This window comes from Atta cephalotes, assembly GCF_000143395.1.
Source record: "Atta cephalotes unplaced genomic scaffold scaffold00004, whole genome shotgun sequence".
In the NCBI taxonomy this organism is placed as follows: domain Eukaryota; kingdom Metazoa; phylum Arthropoda; class Insecta; order Hymenoptera; family Formicidae; genus Atta; species Atta cephalotes.
The window spans coordinates 1,513,884-1,535,341 of NW_012130068.1; the positions used below are offsets into that span (position 1 = coordinate 1,513,884).

Consider the following 21,458-nt stretch of genomic DNA (forward strand, 5'->3'; position numbering starts at 1 on the left):
TACTTATAAATAAATAAAGTATGTTATATATACTATATATATATATATATATATATATATATATATATATATATATATAATATGTATATATAGGTATTATATGTATTGTATTCATAAATATGGTTCTATTTAGATATTAATATTTAACATCAAGTATTAACATTAAATGTTAAAGTCAAGTATTATAACATTAAATATTAAAATATTTAAAAGCGATTTTCTCTCCTAAAGAGAATCACTGAGACAGTTCATTAAGTATGCAAGCAAAACCATTAATATACTCCGATATTTTCAATTTTCCCAAACTATATTTAATTATTCCATTAAGTTCATTAAATACTCTTAAAAAGAGGAACGATGAAAAAATGAAAACGATTTACTCTTCGTCATTACACAGGTAGTTCAAAAAGGCTGCATTTTCGTAAGTATTTTGCGAAGTTGGTGCCGCGTGATAAATAAAATTTCTCTCTTACCAAATACCTCAAGTCGAGAATCGGCTTATTAATACAGCTGAGTTGAATGGAGAACTCCGAAAGCAAAGTTTATGAAATACGAGCGGTCCGAGCGTAGTGCGGCGAGTAAATCTTGTTAGTGCAATATAATGTTCAGTAAATTCCGTAATTTATCGCGAGATAATTGCTAACTGGAATATGTCAAGAAGCCAAATCTTCCTAAAAGACTTGCTAAATCATTCAGTTCGCGAAGATTAATTTAACTAGGTCAAAAGTGCTTATGTAACAGCAACTTTACGTAAAGCAACGATGTGAATAACAAAAACGATGTGGCGTATAATTATTTTTATAATAATTATACAAAGTTATTTATGAATTTGTATCATAATTTAGTATCTTAATATTATGCTCGTTTACTGAACTGTTAAATAAATTCTGAATCATCCTCCAAAAAACGCACTATTATAATATTTAATAACTGTCGTTGTTTCAGAATAAATTTGAATGTAAAAATTTTTTTAGGAATAATTCATAATTTTTTAACAATTCAGTAAAAATATTTTATAAATTGTTATACAAATTTATTATACAAATGACAATTATAAAAATGATTATACATACTTATAATCATTAATATGCTATTCATAATTCAATCTTATATTCTAGATCATCTTAAGCATAATTTCGAAACGCCGACCAGAATAAATCTTATTGAGTCTTATATCGACAAAATTTTGAATCATTCTTCAAAAAACGATTTATACATATAAATTTATTCAGAAATAATTATTAATAATTATTTTTTGATAATTCAGAATTCTTTTGGATAATTTAATAATAAGAGAGTTTTAGGCTTTATAAAAAAAATCATGATTGAAAAAGACGGAATACACACCTCTGTGAAGTTGGCACCTCATTTTTCAAAAAATGAAATTTTGGTCAAAGTTCCGAATGCACCCCGAAGAATTCTGGAGTTCCTGCCCAAAATTAAGAATAGTTTCGACGAATTAATATAAAAAAAAAATTAAAAAATTTAGGGTGCTAACTTCACGAAACGAAGAACGAAAAATCGCGATATCTTCTAAACCATTAAACCTAGCGCCTTAAATGATAATAACTTTTGATAGAATTCTTGGGGTGCTATCCAGAACTCTCAACAAAACTGCCGTAATGTTAAAAAAAATTTTTGTCCCTCAGATTTTACAGAATCAGATATTCAAAAAATTATGATATCTTTTAAACCATTGGTCCTAACGCTTCGAGCGTTAATAACTTTCGTTAGAACTCGCGGGATGCTACCCAGAACTGTCGACGGAATTGCCAGAACTTTAAAAAAATTTTCACCCCTCGAGTGTTAGAAATTTTCGATTCGACGAACGAAAAATCGCGATATTTCTTAAACCGGAACGTTATTCGGGGTACATTCGGAACTTTGACCAAAATTTCACTTTTTGAAAAATGAGGTGCCAACTTCACAGAGGTGGAATACACCAAAGAAGAAAAATCGAAAGAAACAACGAAAAAAGATCGCGATAAGATAACGTTGAGACTAAAATACAATATTAAGAACACATCAAGTTTTGCAAATTGTGATCACAATTGATCAATGAATGTTTAATTTAAAGATTTGATTGAAATTATCAATTTACGAATCAAACATTTACATAAATTCATAATTGCAATTTGCCGCTAAATTGCAATATCACTAAACGGCAAATTCAAACAATAATTTTATTTGTCATTAAAAATTAATTTTTAATTACTTCGAGGTACAATCAATGCTTGATAATGAAGTATGTTGAAAATGAAATAAATTCAAAACTGCGAAAATGCCAACACAGAATTAAAATAATATCATTAATTCTGAAATACAACCACGATTATATTTCGGTATTTTCTCTCTGCTTAGTTGAATCAGAACGAAAGGTTCTTTAAAAAGGACGGGAGAAAACAGGAATATAGTTGAAATTAACTAGCATTTAAAATGGATAAGCGCCGCGACGATTTATTCATCGAATTCTGTCGAGCGTGACGGAAAAATTATGCTGCTCGCACAGCTGGTCGGCGTTTAATGCTAAGTGAATGCAAGTTCAACAAATACCATAAAGAAAAAAAATGCAGAGGACTAATTGGGATATTTATGGATTCTCTGTAGAGTGAGATGCGACAAATATTGATCTATTTCGAAATGTTCTACAATCTCACGTAGATTCGCTCGATCTAAATTCCATAGTGTTTGTGATATACGAATGATTTAAATCACTTACTAACAATGCGCTTTAATTTCGGTCCGTTCTAGATGTGGTTGCAGAAAAGTGCAAATTTCTCACGGTTACATCGAAAAAACAAACTAACAGCATGCGCTCTCCCTCCTTCCAATAATGTGTAACGAAGTTTACTCGCGTCGAGAGATTTTGCCGGAGAGAGTTAGCCGGCCAGAATATTTACGAGACAGTGAACAGAATTAATTATCCGCGGACAATTCCTAAAGCCTCAGCACGGCAGTGGACATGTTGACTGAAAAAAAGAGGGAGAAGACTCGAAATTGTTCGCTACGAACGGACGAAACGCAATTTCGTTTCCGCAAATGCGCAATGAAGTTACGAAGTGTTCCGATGGGAGATGTTCGAGCGGGTCTGATTTTATTTTCACCAAGGTTTTCTCGCGTTTGCACTTCCGTTTAATCGACAGAACTTCAATTTTTTCATTTTTTGCTTCTTCCGTTCATAAAAACCATCGAAATGTATGTTAAAAGAACTGGACAATTATTTAGCGCAAGCTAAAACTTCATTAAAGTTTTTGCTGTAACATTTGCAACAGCTGCCGTAACAAATGGCAATCGTGAAACGTTAAAACTATGCAGCAGCGGAATATCTTTACACGAAAAATCTACGACACAATGTCATTCGCTCTATTCCTTATTCTATTAAAAAGCTTGTCGGAGTGGAGCGAAAAGTGAACGATAAGAAAAATCAAAGTTGCGTGTCACAAGTTAAAAACTAAATCAACTTCATTCCCGCAACGCTTTGACCGAGACTTGGTCTTGGACCGAGAAATGAAGTTTCATGTGGACATCCTGCATTACGAATCACAAAAGCTTCTAAATTGAGAACGAAGAAAGTTTGCGGACAAGCTCGTCGAAATATTTACGCGTATCTAGGAAAATTTATTGTTCCTCATCACACATTTTTTCATGTCAGAGAAACACTCGTGTTGTCATAAAAGATTTGCATTGTAAACATTCGTGTTGAGCAATTCTTCATTTAAGATAAAATATTATGTCAACAATGTTTTACGTAATCACTTGCATATCTAGGTAGGTAAATTACACTGCACAGAATACTCTCTCTATGATTATATATTCTAAATATTAAAATATTTTAAAATATAAAAGTATCACATTTTATTTATAATTTTATTTTATAAGTTGTAAAATTAGTATAACATTGTTGTTTATCATATCAAGAAATTGTAATATCAAGAAAAATAAATAACAAAAAATTAAAAAACCTAAAATTAACAAAATAGATTAAAATAAATACAACTAATAAGCATTAATAATCATTAGCATATTTTTAAATAAAATAAATTAATTAGATATTAGGTGAATACTCGATTACTGTTAATTATACATGATATTCAGGACTTTATTATGTCGTAAGAAATCAATAAAAATCAAATCAAACGATCTTGAAACCCGAGTTAAATATATGAAAATTACAGTTTATTTAATGGATGTTTCTAAGGTGAGAACTTTGTACTCTATAATTTTACTTTATGATAATCCGTTTTTAAGTTCTCATTTGTATGAAAGCCACGTGTAACTATTCGAGTTACCAGCAACTATATATATGTGTACCGATGTATACGTTTACTTTAATAAGTCGTAAATTACGTTCCTCACCTATTCTGATCTGACCTACTCCAGAGGAACCGCGCATGCACCTCGATGGTAATTATCGGCTGCCTAATTGACATCTCGTACGATAAATTGGACGGAGTCAACCCGAATCGAAATTCGATAATGCTCTTCTCGATGGTCGACATATAATTTCATTTTGGTCGGCGATCCCTCGATCATAGCGAATTATTCCGATATCCCAACCGTCATTAATCTCATTCGTTATCATGATGAACAGTTACGAATTATTCGTGATCGTCGAATAATGACTTAATCGATGCCTTATTGCGTGATAAATCGATAGATCAATAAGGCTTTATTTTTACATATTTATTTTTATATAATTGCAAATTTTATTTATAAATACCGCAATAAGAAATATTTCTGGTTGAAAATAAATGAATCAAAAGAGTCTGAGGATATCAATCAGAATTTTGGTTATCTTAACTAGAATTGCAATAGATTAAACTAGAAAATTCTGATTTGTCCATTTCCAACTAGAATTCCAATTAATGAAACCAGATTTTTTTCCAGTGCACGTGTCCGAAAAGTAATTCAATTTTAAAAAATACCAATATGTATGTCTTTTTCACTTTACCATAATTTGCATATATTTTAATACGAATTGTATAACATTTGTTATTTGAAACTTTTATGATTTTTGTACGCATTTACATCCCAATTACATCAATTTGATATAATTAATGACGCCTTGAAATTAAGGACGCCGTTTTTTGATAAAATCAAATGACCCACATCAGTTTGTAGATTGAATGTTCACATAATGACCGACGTATGTCATTTCCTTCGACATTCCAGATATTAATTATCGGTTACCGCTTACAAGCTATCCTTGCGTGATAATGACTAGTTGCGCAAGCTGCCGCATGCAGGGTACAAACGCACTTGAGATGCATCGTTCGTTAAGCAATTATCACGGACGTTAGACCGGCCGGATAACAGCGAACCAGATGTCAAGTTCAGACTAATCGTTCAATTAATGTGTCTTGAACATGGTCACGGTCTTTCGCTTGGCTACACTCGGCCTGTATTACGTTTTTTCCACACAATTGATGTCGACGAGATTACATATGTCGAGTCGAACGTGGAAGTAATTCGAGAGGCTCGTATTGTCCGCGTAATATCTGATATCACTGTATCCTGTGTGTAATAGCTCTTCATTGATAATGTTTTCACGTACTCGGTATACATCGTAAAACATTAAAGGCTCCAAAAGAGCACGAAATTAGATTGAAGTTCGAAGAAGCTTATTTTTCCACACTGTAACGAGCTTTCTTTAAGACCAGAATTGTTTCCGTTTCTTTTGTTTCCTATCCTCTTTGTCGTACAAATTGAATTGTGTAACTCCGTAGGAGGTTTCACGAGCTTATCGACAATCAATTTGCAACACGTACAGAAAAAGAGCTGACATATCTAAACTATCCTATTTCTCTCGCTACTTTGTAATCGCTCTTGTAATTAGATTAAATTTATTTTTAAAAATTCATCATTCCATTACTACATAGCAGGTCGGATTTTACAACATTAGTATGTCATAAAGAGTCTCCAAGTGCTGCGAAAATTTTAGAGAAGATAAAAAGAAGCGAAAAAATTTAGAAACAAATAAAAAAGCGAATGAGACGCAAAGTAAAAGTATTTTAAAAACTATGAAAATTACTTAAATTATATATTTTATTTACTCTCATTTTAATCAAAGCAATATTTTATCATTGAAATAAAATGAATCACTTTCAAAACAATAAAAGTAAAAAATAAAAACTTTCGAAAAAATATTTTTTATTTCTGAATGTCATGTTGGCAATATCATGTTGACGAAAAATTTTCTATGTTAAGCGTTGAAATGTATACATCTAATTTCAACAAATGATTCGTCATTTAATAGTGAATTGAAAAAGTTTTTTAAAAAACACTAATATATAGCTAATATATGCACTCTTTGCTTAATTCGATTCTCTAATTATAAACATTTATTAAAATTGAAGAATAGAAATTCGATATCAAGCTATTCATATAAAAAATCATTATAATCATTTCAAGAAAAACCACGGTGTTAATTGTTAATTAAAAAGGCGAGAATGAATTAGCAAATTTGACAGACTGCTTCAAATTTATACGCACTTCTCAACGATGTGCTAATTGTTCAGCAAACAGACGAGATGAATGAGAGGGCGCAAAAATTTCACGAAGAAAGAGACGCGAGACGTCATTTATCCCGCGCTTTTATTGTAGTTTGCGGCCGTTTGAGCTTATTCGGGCCATTATGCTTAGCCGCGGCGCAATTGCTCCGAGCTCGTAAATAATTCCAATGAAATGGCGCGCTCATAACAATATGAGAGATGCGGTAATCTGGACGTAAAGCGAGCGCAGAAAAACGAATGGCACGTTCTGTTTCGTCTATCATCGCGTAATTCTTATTATTGCCAATGCGACGGCAAGTTTCGTCGCGCGAAACTTCGGGAACGAAAATAATCGTCCTTGCTATTGTACCGGGGGTCTTAAGCTCTAAGTATCGCATCTTAAGGATCTGCTACCGCGGAATAGTTTCTCCATTTCCTCGAGTACGATTCTTCTCCGGTCGAGTAATCCTGTTAACTTCCTCCTCCGTCTAGGATCTCTTGGCTGGACGTGCAAAAAAAAATGGAAATACACGACCTGTAACAACTTGTTCGACAGATAAGTTCTATCGAACATTTTTCCCTTTTGTTATTTTTACTCTCGCGATCCTTAATTACCGATATCCATCTTCGTAACTCGTACGGTGTAGATGACACAAAGAATAAAAAATGAGATTTTTAATATCGTAATATTTATTAAACTCGGTATCTTATGATTTGCATATCTGTACTTGTATAAATATTCATAAAGAGGTTAAAAACGTGCTATATATATTGCACTATCAAATTAAAGATATACATTTCGTTGTGCTTAAAAACAAAAATTACGAATAATTTATGTATATTCGTTTTGTATAAATATACATATAAAAAGTATAAGTTCTTACAAAAATGAAATGAAAAAAGACAGTTTAAAATCTCGCTAGAGTGCATAACGTTTTTTCTAACCGCGAGATATGAGTACTTTTTATGATAATATATTTGCCATAGGTATGTACATAAATTCACGGAGATATAATTCCTTTGGACTTTTTCAATGTTCACCTATGTGAAACGACGTTGCAGCGGAAATTATGAAACTAAAGTGGCACATATGTAGTTTTCTGACGATGTACGAGACGTTAAGTACGTACGTGGCCAGTTTTCATCTTGTCACATTCACCAGCGATATCAAAGACGTCATATTCGTTTAACGTACAAAAGGCAGTCGCCTTAAACGCGCACCTTGTCGCGTATCGCGCTGAGAAATGTTATACCCGTGCCGAGAAAATTGAACGTGTCACGAGGGTTATAAGCAGCTACGTTCGAGTCCGCAAATGCTCTTTCTTCAGCGTCAAATTGAACGTTTCATAGAATAGTCCCGAGCTTGTCCGAGAATTCCGCGTTTTTCTCCCGTTTATCTTTGACGTCGCGTAAAAGTTAAGTCTCATACATACAAATCGAATTCCACGCTAAGCATACACCAAGCGACTCTCGCGCATACGTGTGTATAATCTGATATTTCGCCACTCTGTACACCGCCCCATCAATTTTACATTTTTACGTAATTCTTCCATTTAAGACACCGCATCATTCATCTTTAATATCCGTCCCCGCTGCGGCTTGATAAACTCACGAATCATATTCTATAATTATATTTTCATGTATTCCACCGAATTAAAAATATATGTCTTAATAAATTTTTATTTAGTTAGAAAATATAGTTTTGTTTAACTTGCCAAAATAATTATGTAAAAACACTCAAGCTAGAATATCAAAATTTTTTGCAGCCTTGCTCATTATGCTTGAGTTACCTATATAATTATTTTGATGGTCCAATGAAATTATTTTTAGACATGTATCTAACTGAATTTTTAGATATTTCAGCAAAATTATTATTTTCATGTAAAATGTAAAAAGCGTTCTGACATTTACGTTTTGTCGTTGATTGATGTAAATTCCATTGTAATTCTATCATAATTTCCGTGATACTGTTGCAATAAAGAACTTGCGAAGAAAAAAATGATCAAAAACGTGAAAATTATGTCTCGTTGAATTATGATTGACGTAACATTATTGAAGTAGTGAATAATTAATGTTGAGAGTATTTCGAGATATTAAAATTAAATTTTTGCGCGATGAATAATGAACGAGAGTAGTTTAATAAGTTTAATATATGTGAGTTTCAAGCATATGTGATTGTGCAGATGCAGAAATATATCAAGTGTGTTTGAATTATAATAGCTTGCATGTAATTAGGAGTAGCTTAAAGCGGCTTTGCCACCAATTTATATACATACGTATATACATTGACATCAGTAATGAAACTCCTATACATGAGACATATCGATGCGATGTAACTAAATGCGAACACAATTATCGAAACTGGCAACAATAAAAGTGGTGATCGCGAACGGTTGATGAGATCGACAATGACCGTCAATTTCGTCACAGTGTGTCCAAAATCACACGTGATTACGATAATTTGATGTCACCTACGTGGCGGTTGCATTGATTAATGCTATGCGTTTGTACTACTCGGTTCGTATAATTAATTTCATCAAAATCCGTAATCAAAAGTCGATTGAAGTAACAGATGGCATCTATAATAGAGAGCTAATTTTAGCAATTCAAAGTTAGTTATTTATACAATATAAATATAGAATGTAAAATTAATTATAAATTTGTTTACATAAATAATGCTAATATTGCTGAATGTCAGGATAAAAATAATAAAAATTAAATTGGATTACATTATATTTGTACATGTACATGTCACATAAAGTAAAAAATGTTTTGATATTCCATTAATTGATGTATTTTCTCGCATAAATACATATACAAAGCTGCACAGTAAAATATTTCATTTTAATGTAAATTTCTTCCACTGCTGCAAATAAACTTAGTCTTAAATCAATGCAATAGAAATATTCTCGATAAATCCAAAAATACGTAACTCGATATGCGCAGTGTAATTGAAGGCTGACCGGATGAAAATCAATATTGAAACACAAAATAACGACAATTCGATACAATGAAAATATTCTTTTAAAGGAAAGAAAAATAGTAACGCAGGTATACCTTAAACAGAATTTCAATAAATTACATGTTTTAATAAATTGTAAAAAAAATGTATATATTTGCCATCTGTCAGAAAATTCGCAGTGTAAGTATTACTGTAGGTTTTTTCTAGAATAATAGAGAGAATAAAAAAATTCTGTTTAATAAATATTCTTTTCCACGTCAACAGATTCTCTACATAAAACTATATAAAAAGTATCTATATATATTATAATATATATTATATATTATAATATATATTATAATATATAATTTATGTCATAAAATATTTTAGATAAAAAATCGATTTGAACTTTCACAGGTATTTTTCAAAGATTGACCTAATCGATGGTCTTGTTAAAAAAAAAGCTTTCGTAAAGTTCCTGTTTACTTGACCTAAATAATCGGTCGACAATAAGGATCGATCACACTGCATCGCTTTTATCGGTCATAGATTTTCAACGTGATCATCGCGGAGATCTTCCCAAACTAGAATAATCTCTTTTGGAAGGTTTAAGTCAATTTCTCTAACACGTATTCAATTCACAGACAGCGCGCCATATCCAGAGAGATTTTTATTCATTTCCAAAATAGGAAAGAGATTGGCTTTCTTCTTGTAGCGAGCCTTTTCTTAAAAATTATGCGTTATATTCTTGAGTAAAATACACATTATTCTCGATTGCCTCTGAACAAAGATATAAAGGGCTTTCAAGTGGTTGTAACCTGATGCAGCTGAAAAATCAGCCGGATATCAGTGACAGTTCCGACTTGACTAAAACAAATCGTCTGTCCATCACCCGTCAGGAAAATAGAGCACTCGACGAATGCAGAGGTGAGCTCGGGGCATCCATCCGGTGATGAGAAAAACAGGTTACGCGGACAATCACCGGGCAATGAGACGTCGGAAAAACCGCGTACGCGGAATGCGACGCGGTAACCGAAAGAAACGCGGTTTTCATCTTGCGATCGATACTCGACGGTATCATTCGACGTTCTCTCTTACGCTATCGGTCACGTGCCATTCTTGCGAAAGATCGAACATCACGACAGAAATGCGCGGTCGAGAAAACGTACAGTGAGCGACTGTAGAAAAGGTTGGCGATATAGGGAGGGAAATAGCGCGCAATGGAAAATTGTGATCGGACGATTCGACGATGCGACACAGTGCACTCGAAACTACGAGGATGCTCACTCGTTCGTTTTAATGAAAGCAGTCGAATGGAAATTGCGATTGCGTTTCACTTCGGTAATTGCAATTATTGCGCCGGACGTTAATTAGATGGGCACCACTTTAATAACGTTTTTAATTAACCACAGTCGCGCGACAAAACATGCTGGTGTATGCGATATACTTAAGCCGAAAGCGAAATCAACATAACAAAACTGGTTTGTTATGTGTATTAATATATATTATTGCGAATTAATATCCGATGAATTATACAAAAAACTTTTTTCAAATTTTAAATTGTATTGATTGTGACACATGCATTTTTCGCTTAGTTTTTTATTATTTTTTGTTTTTCGTACCAATTTATACAACTAAATAACTACATAAAAAAAATATAAATAAACTAACTTACGCGATTTGAATGATTTTTCGAAATTAATTGTCATTTAATTATCCATCAGTTCAAAATAATTTCTATGAAATGAGAGAGAACGCTTGTGTTATGTAATAATGATATCGGATTTATACGCGTCTAGCAACATCGACGAATTAATCTCTCACGAGCAAAATCCCTATGATTCGTCGGTCGGAGCAGCGGAGCGGTTGGTATTAACGTACGTGACTAATGAGTTTATTTAACTGCGCGGCGACAATCGAGCGGGTGTGTAATTCACGGGATACACCGAGTTTGAAGAGCGATTGCAATCATGCGACACACGCCCTGTGGTGCTTGCGTCCGTTTGTTTCCTCGCGTTGTAATCGCGAGCAGGTAATTTCCTGCCGCCACCGTCGCACGTCGTTCGCATTTCGTAAGACGTATGTGCGGATGTGTAGTTTCGAATGTGTAACTAACGGGAAGTTTCATGAAATTTATCGAACTAATTCCAGAGTACGAGAGTTAGATGTGTTATACAGTACTTATATCGCGCTCTCGCGACACTGTCACCAACAGCTTCTTCCAAATATTGAATGCTTTGTAAAATGTATGCAAAAAATTAACTAATGAAAGATCCTTTTTTCCTATTTAAATTGTTTTGTATAATAATATTGTATAAAATAGAACCTCTACTGACGATATGTATTTCTATTTAAATAAATTATATCTACGTACACGAAAAAAAATAGTTTTGCTAAAGTATCCAAAAAATTTAGCTCTATATATATATATATATATATATATATATATATATATATATATATGTATATATATCTAAAAATAATTTTGTTAGATCATTAAAATAATATACGCTGAAGCTTCTAGAATGTTAAAATTTTCCGCAGCGTTATCGTTTATATAATTATAGTGTTCTACATAATTACTTTAATGTTCAATAAAATTATTTTCAGATCTGCATCTAAATTTTCAAATACTTCAAAATCGTCTTCCTAAATATACATCTTTGAAAGAAAGAAGAAAAGAGTAAATTAATCAATTTAATCATTACATATTGCATAATAAAAATAAATTATAAATTTGATAAAAAAAATTACAAACCAATGATTTGACTGTTTACTTTTGTTTCTTTTTAGATTTATACTATTTATATTATTTAATATAGACACACACACACACACACACACACACGCGCGCGCGCGCATCGAAATTTCCATCGTATATAACGTCTCAGTTCTTTTCGATAAGCAAAGTATAATCAATTGCGATAACAACAACGGTCTTGTCTTCCAAAATCTTTCAATTTCAGGCTGTTTTGAAATTTACTGCAAATACTAAAAATCTATAATTTTTACGTGCACTATAGATTTTCAGTGCTGGCAGTAAATTTTGGAACACAGCCTCAATCTGCAAATTCATTATATTTGCAATTAAATACCTTTTTCGCAATTTCACGTTTCAAGAATCCGATGTGCCTCATCTGAACGAAAAATGACTTGCGGTACAGTAAGTAAATCGGAAATGTAGAAACACGCTGGATGGAAAATTTTGTTTTTCTTCTTATCCGCGAGCGTCCATTCCGTGTAATGCTCTCCCGCGAGAATAGGAAAAGAGCGGCGCGGAAAGAGGATGAAGGCAAGAGAGCAATTGTAACCTACTTCCGTTCCTTTTGTCATGCCGTGCGCTTTCTCGTGCAAGAGGCATTTTCCACTTGCTATTCCACCCAGTCGATCACATACGCCCATCCAAACCGCAAGGGACTCTGCTTGACTTATCAGTCCCGATTCAATTAACGATAAGTTATCCGAGATGGTAACTCGATGGAGAATCAAGTCCTCCTGCACAGCAGGGACTGTGTGAGAAAGAGCTGAAATGCATGAAACTGCGATGCGTAGATGCATAGCGATGAAATGAAGCTCTTTGGTGCTTAACCGACTTGATGAATATAGAATACGAATACTGCAACTGTATTCTATTAACGTGAAATATTCGTTCTCTTGGATTTTACAATGCACACGAACGCATTTTCTTCTAATTCGACAACGTTACACAGGCTCTTTCGAAAGCATCTCAAGGCTACTGCCTTCAATATCCAAAGTAACGAGATAAACACGAAACAAGTATCAGACTCTTTGAGTAAGAGTGTCCTATACTTATCCTAAGTTACTTCTATCAAAGAAGAAAAACAGAACGAGACGCGAAATAACATTTTCCTTTTCGCAAAGATCTGATGGAATATGGAACAGAGAAACCGAGAGAAAAAAGAGAATGTCGTGTTAACGTATTATCATATTTTTGTCCATTATATTTCACGGTGCGCGGATATAGCGATATCAGTTAGCGAGTTGTCTTCAAAAAAGGCATTTTTCCATGCTCTTTAATACTTCAAATGTTAAAACAATGAGAACAAAGAGCTTGCAAATGAGACGGAAATTGTCGGAAAATTCAAAAAATTCAAGACGCCAAAAGTAAAACGTAAAACTGGGATCTCAGTAAGAAAAATAACATTAGCATATCCTTATAACATATCGGATAATTGAAATCAACGTCGAGATAAAAAATACATAAAATTTCAGAATCTGTACAATTTTTATTGTAGCGATATATTTTTAACACATCTTCCTTTGATAAATTAAAATTGAAAAAAGTTGAACATTTAAAAACCATATCGAGTGTGGTTTCTAATGTTTTTATATGTGTATAGTATTTAAATATTGTCTTGCTTTCTACAACCAAACCGCTGTGGTGATGATTACAAAGAGAAAAAGAGGTAAATTAAAGCGTTGAATTCAATATATTCAATTTATACTTCCAACGAAAAGAGAAATAGCGTTATTTCTATTCGTTCCACTATTCTTGACTTCGCGATATAAGAGCGTTCTAAATATGTCTCGAAATCTACCTTATAAAACGACCTCGTCATGAAATGAATCGTTAAGTTCTTGCCAGTTCCGCCATCTCAATATGACGTACATTTTACGCAACACATTTCGTTTGTGTAAATTGTCGATCTATTAGGTAATGATTGATCGCCTAAGTAGGAAGCGAATATAGTACTGTCTGTTAAATGACATTTTGTCAATAATGTAAAGCCTAGCTTCATCCAAGGATCAATGATACTGACTGCCAATGGCGATAAGCCGTAATGTAACAGAGTGACATTTCGTCAATATTGATATTAACAACGTTACTAATGGCGAAATGTTACCTACTAAATTACTTTGGATATAACTGTCAATTTTCAAGGAATTGCATCAATTAATAAATCTATAACGAGTGTTATCCGAGAAAATATTTTTACTTGGTCTTTGTAACAAATAAAGATAATCATTTTTCTCATTGCACATTTTAGTAATAATAATTACACTTGTAAAAGTTAACGATGGAAAGAGTCGAAAAAAATTGGTGCTCTTCTTATAAAGAAATAATTGGAAAATACATCGCAACGAATACTAACAGTTGTAATATGATGAGGACAACGTAAATGGTAAAGCGTACAATATTTGAAAGAGATAGGAAAAGATCCTCTTTGGAGAGCGGCGAAGCTATTAAAACGACCGTATTCAATGGTTATGTTACTTTGCAATATTAGGGAAAAAGAAAGAGAGAGAGAGAGAGAGAGAGAGAGAAGCGTTCCGCAAAGAGCTGCAACCTATTTCCATTTTCTTTATCGCACGGATAGAGCCGACGGTACGTTTCTCTCATTCGAGGACTATTTTCCGACTATCCCGTCCGACGATTGCTCGTATGTGGGGATGTGAAACTCTCCTTTTACGTCTTCGTACTGCGGATACACGCTCACATAAAGCTTACGGCTAGTGCTGATTTCGTGGTCGTTCTCCAATACTCGAGGAAGGGGACAAGTTTCGATTTGAAATTGCGCCGGTACGAGTTGGTTGTTCCCCTGAAGCGGATCCGTTTCGGCCTGAAAGTTTCAGAAACGATGCGAACGAAAGGAGAGAATATTCGCGAATAAAATGCAACACGATTGAAAGGACGAAAATCAGGAGATGACTCGAAAGAGAGAACGTTGAAAAGTTTCATTTTCTAAGCGTTAAAAGAAAAGAGAGAAATTAATCTTGGTCTTTTGATGCTCTTAATGATTGCAGATTAAAATAAGGAAGAAATTAATTTCTAAGAAAGTTTGAAAGCTTTGAAAATTTGATCTATTAAGATTCTTGGATCCCAATCAGTGTTTTGGTTTTTGCTTTTTTTTTGCATATTTTAGCAAAAGACAGAATCGATTTTCTGTCCTTTTTATATTTTTTGTATTTTTTACTTTTCTCATAAAGATCCCCAAAGCAAGTGGAAAATAATTAAAGTAACTAGAGTTTGTGAGTAAAGTTTCTAGAGATGCCATGACGTGTTGTTGTATCAAAATTCTATTCTAAGAACTCAATGTAAACACAAGATTTCTCTCCCAAGAGGACTCGCACAAAATTAGAAGCACCGAACTTTAATTAACATGCGATAACATAAACTTTGCACTTCGCAACAGTACTATCGTAAGCCCTTATCACAACTTCGCGATTTTCTTAAATAAAACGAAAGGCTATAAGGAAACTGCTATCTGTTTATTATAAATTAAGCGTCCTTAACAATAAAATTCACCTAATATTATGTATCAATATAATCAGTATAATAAAATAAAATCGCTTTTTTAATGTTTTTTTTTTCATTTTTTATCTCATTGCATTTTTTCGTAATCGTCATGTATTCTGTCACAAATTCATAAATAATCTCATAATTATAAAATATATTTCGTAATTTTCTTTGATTCTATTGCTATCTGAAAATATATTTATTTTGATTGTAAATAATCAAGAAATAGAAAATTAATTTAATTTGGAAAAAAGCTGGTTTTTCACAATTTGTGCTCGAAGAAGAGTGACAGCTGCGCGTTTCATTTCTCTAATTCTATTTTCCAGAGATCCGACAATAACGGATCGACACTTCATTCCCGGAGTACGATGGGACCAATCACGGCCCATTCTCACTTCGCTGGTTAATTTAATACCGTATTTCATTGCCCGTTTACTGCGACACTCGTCAAGGGGTAGCACATTCTCGCGTAAGTCATTTGCTGAGATTTAATTGCGATAATAAAATTTACTTCTTAATAAATCGAAAAATTGCTGAAAAGGATGTAATTGTCACAAAAAGAATCGCATTTTCATGAAAAGGAAAACACAAGTAACAGTACACTATAAACATTCAAAAATTAAAATTCTTATGTTTAAGATTAATAATAGGAATTACAAAAATAATACACAAACATTTAATGATAGTAAATATCTTCGTAGAATCTAGAGTCTAGAGTTTTTATAAAATTGGTAAAAATTTTGTAGCTTATTTTATTTGTTTTAATTAAATTTTATTAATCGCAGTAAATCTGTGTCAAAACGTGGGTGTCGTTCACAGATCACTTGCAATTACAAAGTTATTAATTAAAAAGTCTTTTTGCCGGTGAAATACGTCAGCAACGTTAGGTGCTCTGTAAGGGCAAGTTTTGGCTTGGAACCTTTAACGGTTTCCTTCAAGGCAACCCGCACCACTCCGTTCACTATGCTTGAGGTAACGACCCTCGCGGAATGTGCCCAATTTAACAGGTCGCTGTATTTCAGCAAAGGTGTACATGCATGTAAGTACATACGTACGTATATGTACATATGTATATGTATATACGTGTAGGTATGTATCCATAAATGAAGCGAGGGAGAACGTAAATTGGGGCGCGAAATTCCACTCGATTTCGACGGAGTATTTCAGCCCTCGATTACCTAAACCTTAGTACGAAATGGAGGACGAGGAAGTAATTAATGATAAAATTATGAGCTATGAAATCAATTTCTATCGCAATAGCAACCGCACAATTGAATACTTTATTAAATATTTATCTATAAATATGTAAAACCATCTAGCATCGAGTCAATAAAAATTCTTTCCGTAATAAATGTTCTATATGTATAAATGTTCTACAAATATTTTTATCTTTAAAAATTAAAATTCGTTTTTCTCAAAAATATCGTATATGGCTAATAAAATTTTTGCCGCAAACGAGATATTATCTGAGAGAAAGATATTGAAGAGAGTTTTCATTAAGCTCATGTAATACGGCTTTTAACGAGAATCACTTTTCTGTAGAAATCACTTTTACCATCATCTAGTTGCGCAGCTTCGTCGTTCCGAAAAAGAATTTCAAGCTCTTCTCTCGCGTTCTCAATTCAACGGAAAAAAGGGCAGGCGAACTGAAGCCAAGTTACGAGGGGAAGCAACAGTTTCTACGAACGGACTGGAGTGCGAGCTAAACTTTAATACGCCAATTAAAAAGAATGGAGACCACACGTTTTCGATGCTTGAATGATTGAATAATTTTGTAAAAGTGATAAAGATCACTTTTATTGTTTAAGAACTATCGATTTGACAATATAAATATTTCGATATTAATGTCATACCTGAATATAAAATTTCAACTTTTGGTTATTGAAAAAGTTGTCTCCTTTTGTGGTAAATTCCGCGGTGAAAAATTTGCGAGAAGGGCGTACGCGAAACTCATTAAATTTATTAGACCGATATTTATGCGGCGTATTAAGTTCTCCGCCGCATGATTTACGGTCCTCGATATAACACACGGCCGAACGGATGTAATTTCGGAATATTAAATTTTCTTCGTCGACGAATATCGCGTACGCACACACACATATACGTATACCACCAACACGTGTATAACGTCAGATTTTCCCGAGGAATACGTCAGATACTTCGAGCGAACAATAAAAGCAGATTAACGAAGCGCATTGTCGGTCAATGGGGATGCAATGCTCTTAATCTCTTCAAGGTGCACTCAACGGAGAAAATCGATTTGACTTCGTTTGATTTTAACGAATGTTAACATTTGTTAATTAATTTGTCAAAACTAGTTTGGAGGAGATTTAAATCATCGTATACCTATAGATTCTTGATATAAAATTATGCAAGTATTACATAACTTACAATTTGCATAACAACAGTTAAGTAATTATTAAATTAGAGGTATAATAATATAATAGTAATGGAGATAAATACAAGAATAATTATCTTTCAATATTTAAAAAAAAATTAATTTTGTATTTAATCTCGTTCAATTAAAGCAGAATAATTGTATTTCGTAAAGCGTATTGTATTATGATTATAATCGTACGCCAATTTCGTCGGTCCGTGTTATATATGTTTCACAATGAAAATTTTCCAGCACAACGCTCTTCCAGCACGAGAAGCTATTTTCCAGCGAAATATCACGGTGACTATAGGCGATTGTCCGTCCGGCGCAAGCTGCTCCTCAAGCGGGCCATCCAATAAATCCATTCTATCTTGAGCGAGCACATTTTTCGTTGCGCCGCAGATTTCTCGGCGCGGGATAAGACCGTCTCGCTTTATCTCCTCTTCTCGCGAACGATGAAAAATTAAGGAACTTTTATTCGTTTCCCCGTCGTTGTTAATATCCCGGCTTGATTTTTATTAAAACTCAAATTATAAAGTTGTTTTAAATTTTAAATTTCGGACGTGTCTATCGTAGAGAAAAACTTGTTATGCGACATCTCTTTTATCGATAGATTCGTTCCGTCTCGTACAGCCTTCTTTTCTCTAAGCTGTTTCATTTCATCATAACGCACGAAAATAGGAAACTGCGTTCCTCTTTTTTTCATGAGAAAATCTATATAAATTAATGCCTCGCTCGGCTATCTATTGCATCTTTTCTTCCGCGCGTGTTCGACTGTCGGATCCACAAGAAAGCGTGCTCGAGTTCAAGGACCGGAAACGAAATTAAGAAAACGGTACATCGAGAATTCAAATGGAAGGCTCTTTTCTCTCCCGCTATTGTCGCACAGATCCTTTTTTTCATTCAAATCACCGCGCCACCATGGCACTGCTACTCTTGGCCCAGTCACCCTCCGGCACAGAAAGAATTTCCTTCTCGTCTCATAAATACTTTGATGACGATCATCGCTGTCGCTTCGTCTTTCTATGTCTCGATTAATCCGGGTGTGCTTCCTTCCCATCGGTTCTTATGCCGTCGAAATATGGTATTTTCAATGCAGAGCGGATGACGCGGCCTGTCATAAATTTCATCTTAAGTAGACTTTCTGAAATACTGACACGAAACGAAGGGGGAGAGATATAACCTCATGCATTTTTTAAACATTTCCCTTTTTTATCATCTAGAAAATGACGGTTCTGATTAATAACGTTAATTCGATTACCGTAAAATTTATATTTGACCTGAATTTTGTATATTTAATATGAGAATTGCATATTCCAAATTTTCGTGCCTATTAAAGTTTTAGATAATCAGAGAAGTATGATTATGTCAATATTTATTGCGATATTGACTTATGTCAGTATCGCAATAAATACTAGAAAAAGTTTCCTAGTTAAAAATGGCATTGTTTTCAGATTGAAATCCGTCCTTAACACATTGAAAAATATTTATTAAATCTGACACATATTTCTTTGATTAATACTAAGTAAACATTTACTTACAGAAAACAAATATTTATTCAATGAAAAAAAATGATAGTTTAAATTAATGGTCATATATATCATATGTAAATAAAATGTTCTAATTCACATAGCTGTCGATGTAAAATTAATCCATTCGGCAGCCATTTGTAACATCATGATTGAGTATTGTGATGGTCAATCAATACTCGTAACATCGGTCGTACTTCTCTGATTATCTAGGACTCTAATTCTGATTATCTAGACTTCTAAATCCTAAAGACCAATTCCTCTTAGAAAATGGAAAATCTCGAAAATTGTCCGTTCACACTCGGCATCCACTTTTACATTTGTTGAAATTCAACGTCCTTCGATCCACTCGAATCGATTCTCCTTCATGCCTTTTTGATCCCGAGAAAAGGATTATGGTAATAAATATTTTCACGAGTATCCGACGACATTGTTCAATTTCTCTCACGAAGGAGTTCAAGTCAAAGGTGAAAAATATTTTAAATTGTTCTCTTCGAAAAAGAGTAATGTTTCAAATGGCAAAATGCCATACGTCGACATAACGACCATCGTGAATATAAGAAACTATCGATTTATCTATTTTATTCCATAATCGTATTGTCAACGTAAGTTTATCATGACACAACTGTCCAGTAAAATGTACATTCATTATTTTATAGAATTTTAACGACAAATATTACATAAGTAATATAAAATAAATTTTTTTTTAAATAAGTTTTTTTTGAAAAAAAACTTAAGTACAATGAGATCAGACACACGTAATAATTTCTAAAGCAGACAATTTTTCATCTTATAACACAAATTTGTGCAATTAGATAATACGGTCGAATTAATACGATATAATAACAGTAATAAATAATAATACATCGCGCGTAAAAATAATTTTATTTAATTCTCCAATGTAAAAGTTCATTTTAATAAATCATATTTCCACGGAAAAATTAACGTGATACAGTGATAAAAAAATATAAGAGGATAAATTCGAGATTGAGTAAATAAATCAAAAAAAGAGAAGAGTGAATAAAGTTCAATGCAAAGATAAAGTTTCACGATGCCGTAAGAAAGCGCGACAATCCAGACAGCTCACGTAAAATCCCAGTAACTAATGCGGAGCAGCGATGCGGCGTGCCAAAAAGAAACTATATGCAACTGGCACGCGCAGTAAATCTTGTATCGCGACAAGCATTTCTAAAATTTTCAACACGGTCATGGAAATAAACAAATGACAGCCAGTGAGAATGAATTCACAAGAAGTACTTTCATCCCGGTGAGAAATTATTTTATTGCAAGCACATACGAAAAACTGATCTTTAATCTTGAGCTTAGTAAAAATGATTTTTAAAAAATGATGTTGATAATTCGCGTTAAACTTCATGCTGCGAGACCATTCGTTAGAAATAGGAAATGCAACAAATCAATATAAATTGTTGCAGTACGTTATATATCACGAGACGAAGAAAAATAACGGAACCCTTCGTTATCTGCAATGCTGAGTTTTATTAATTTAACACCTGAGTGCACACAAAAATACAATTTTATCTTCATTTGAGAAACAATGAGTTTGCACAAAACAGAAGGTAATTAACAATTCCGTCGCAATCATGAAAAATTGAAAAATACCGTTTAAAAGGGATGACAATTGCAGTCGACTCTGGATAAATGGCAAAATAAATATACAAAGAGAATAAAAAAAAAGAAAAAACTGTTTAATGCATATCAGTCGTCGACGAAAATTATTTATAATAGGTTATTTGGAACTTTAAAACGATTTACATCATTGCCACATGTAATAAAGATAAACAATTCTAACGAACTGAGACGATCGGTACTCGGTATTGCATGCAAGAAACCATTGAATAAA

General features: G+C 33.2%; 1 protein-coding gene across 1 annotated transcript in view; it reads right to left on the minus strand.

The window, feature by feature from the left end:
• LOC105625889 (E3 ubiquitin-protein ligase MYLIP) overlaps window positions 1-21,458 on the minus strand; it is a 107,415-nt gene that overhangs the window by 70,936 nt on the left and 15,021 nt on the right. The gene's annotated exons all lie outside the window — the stretch shown is intronic.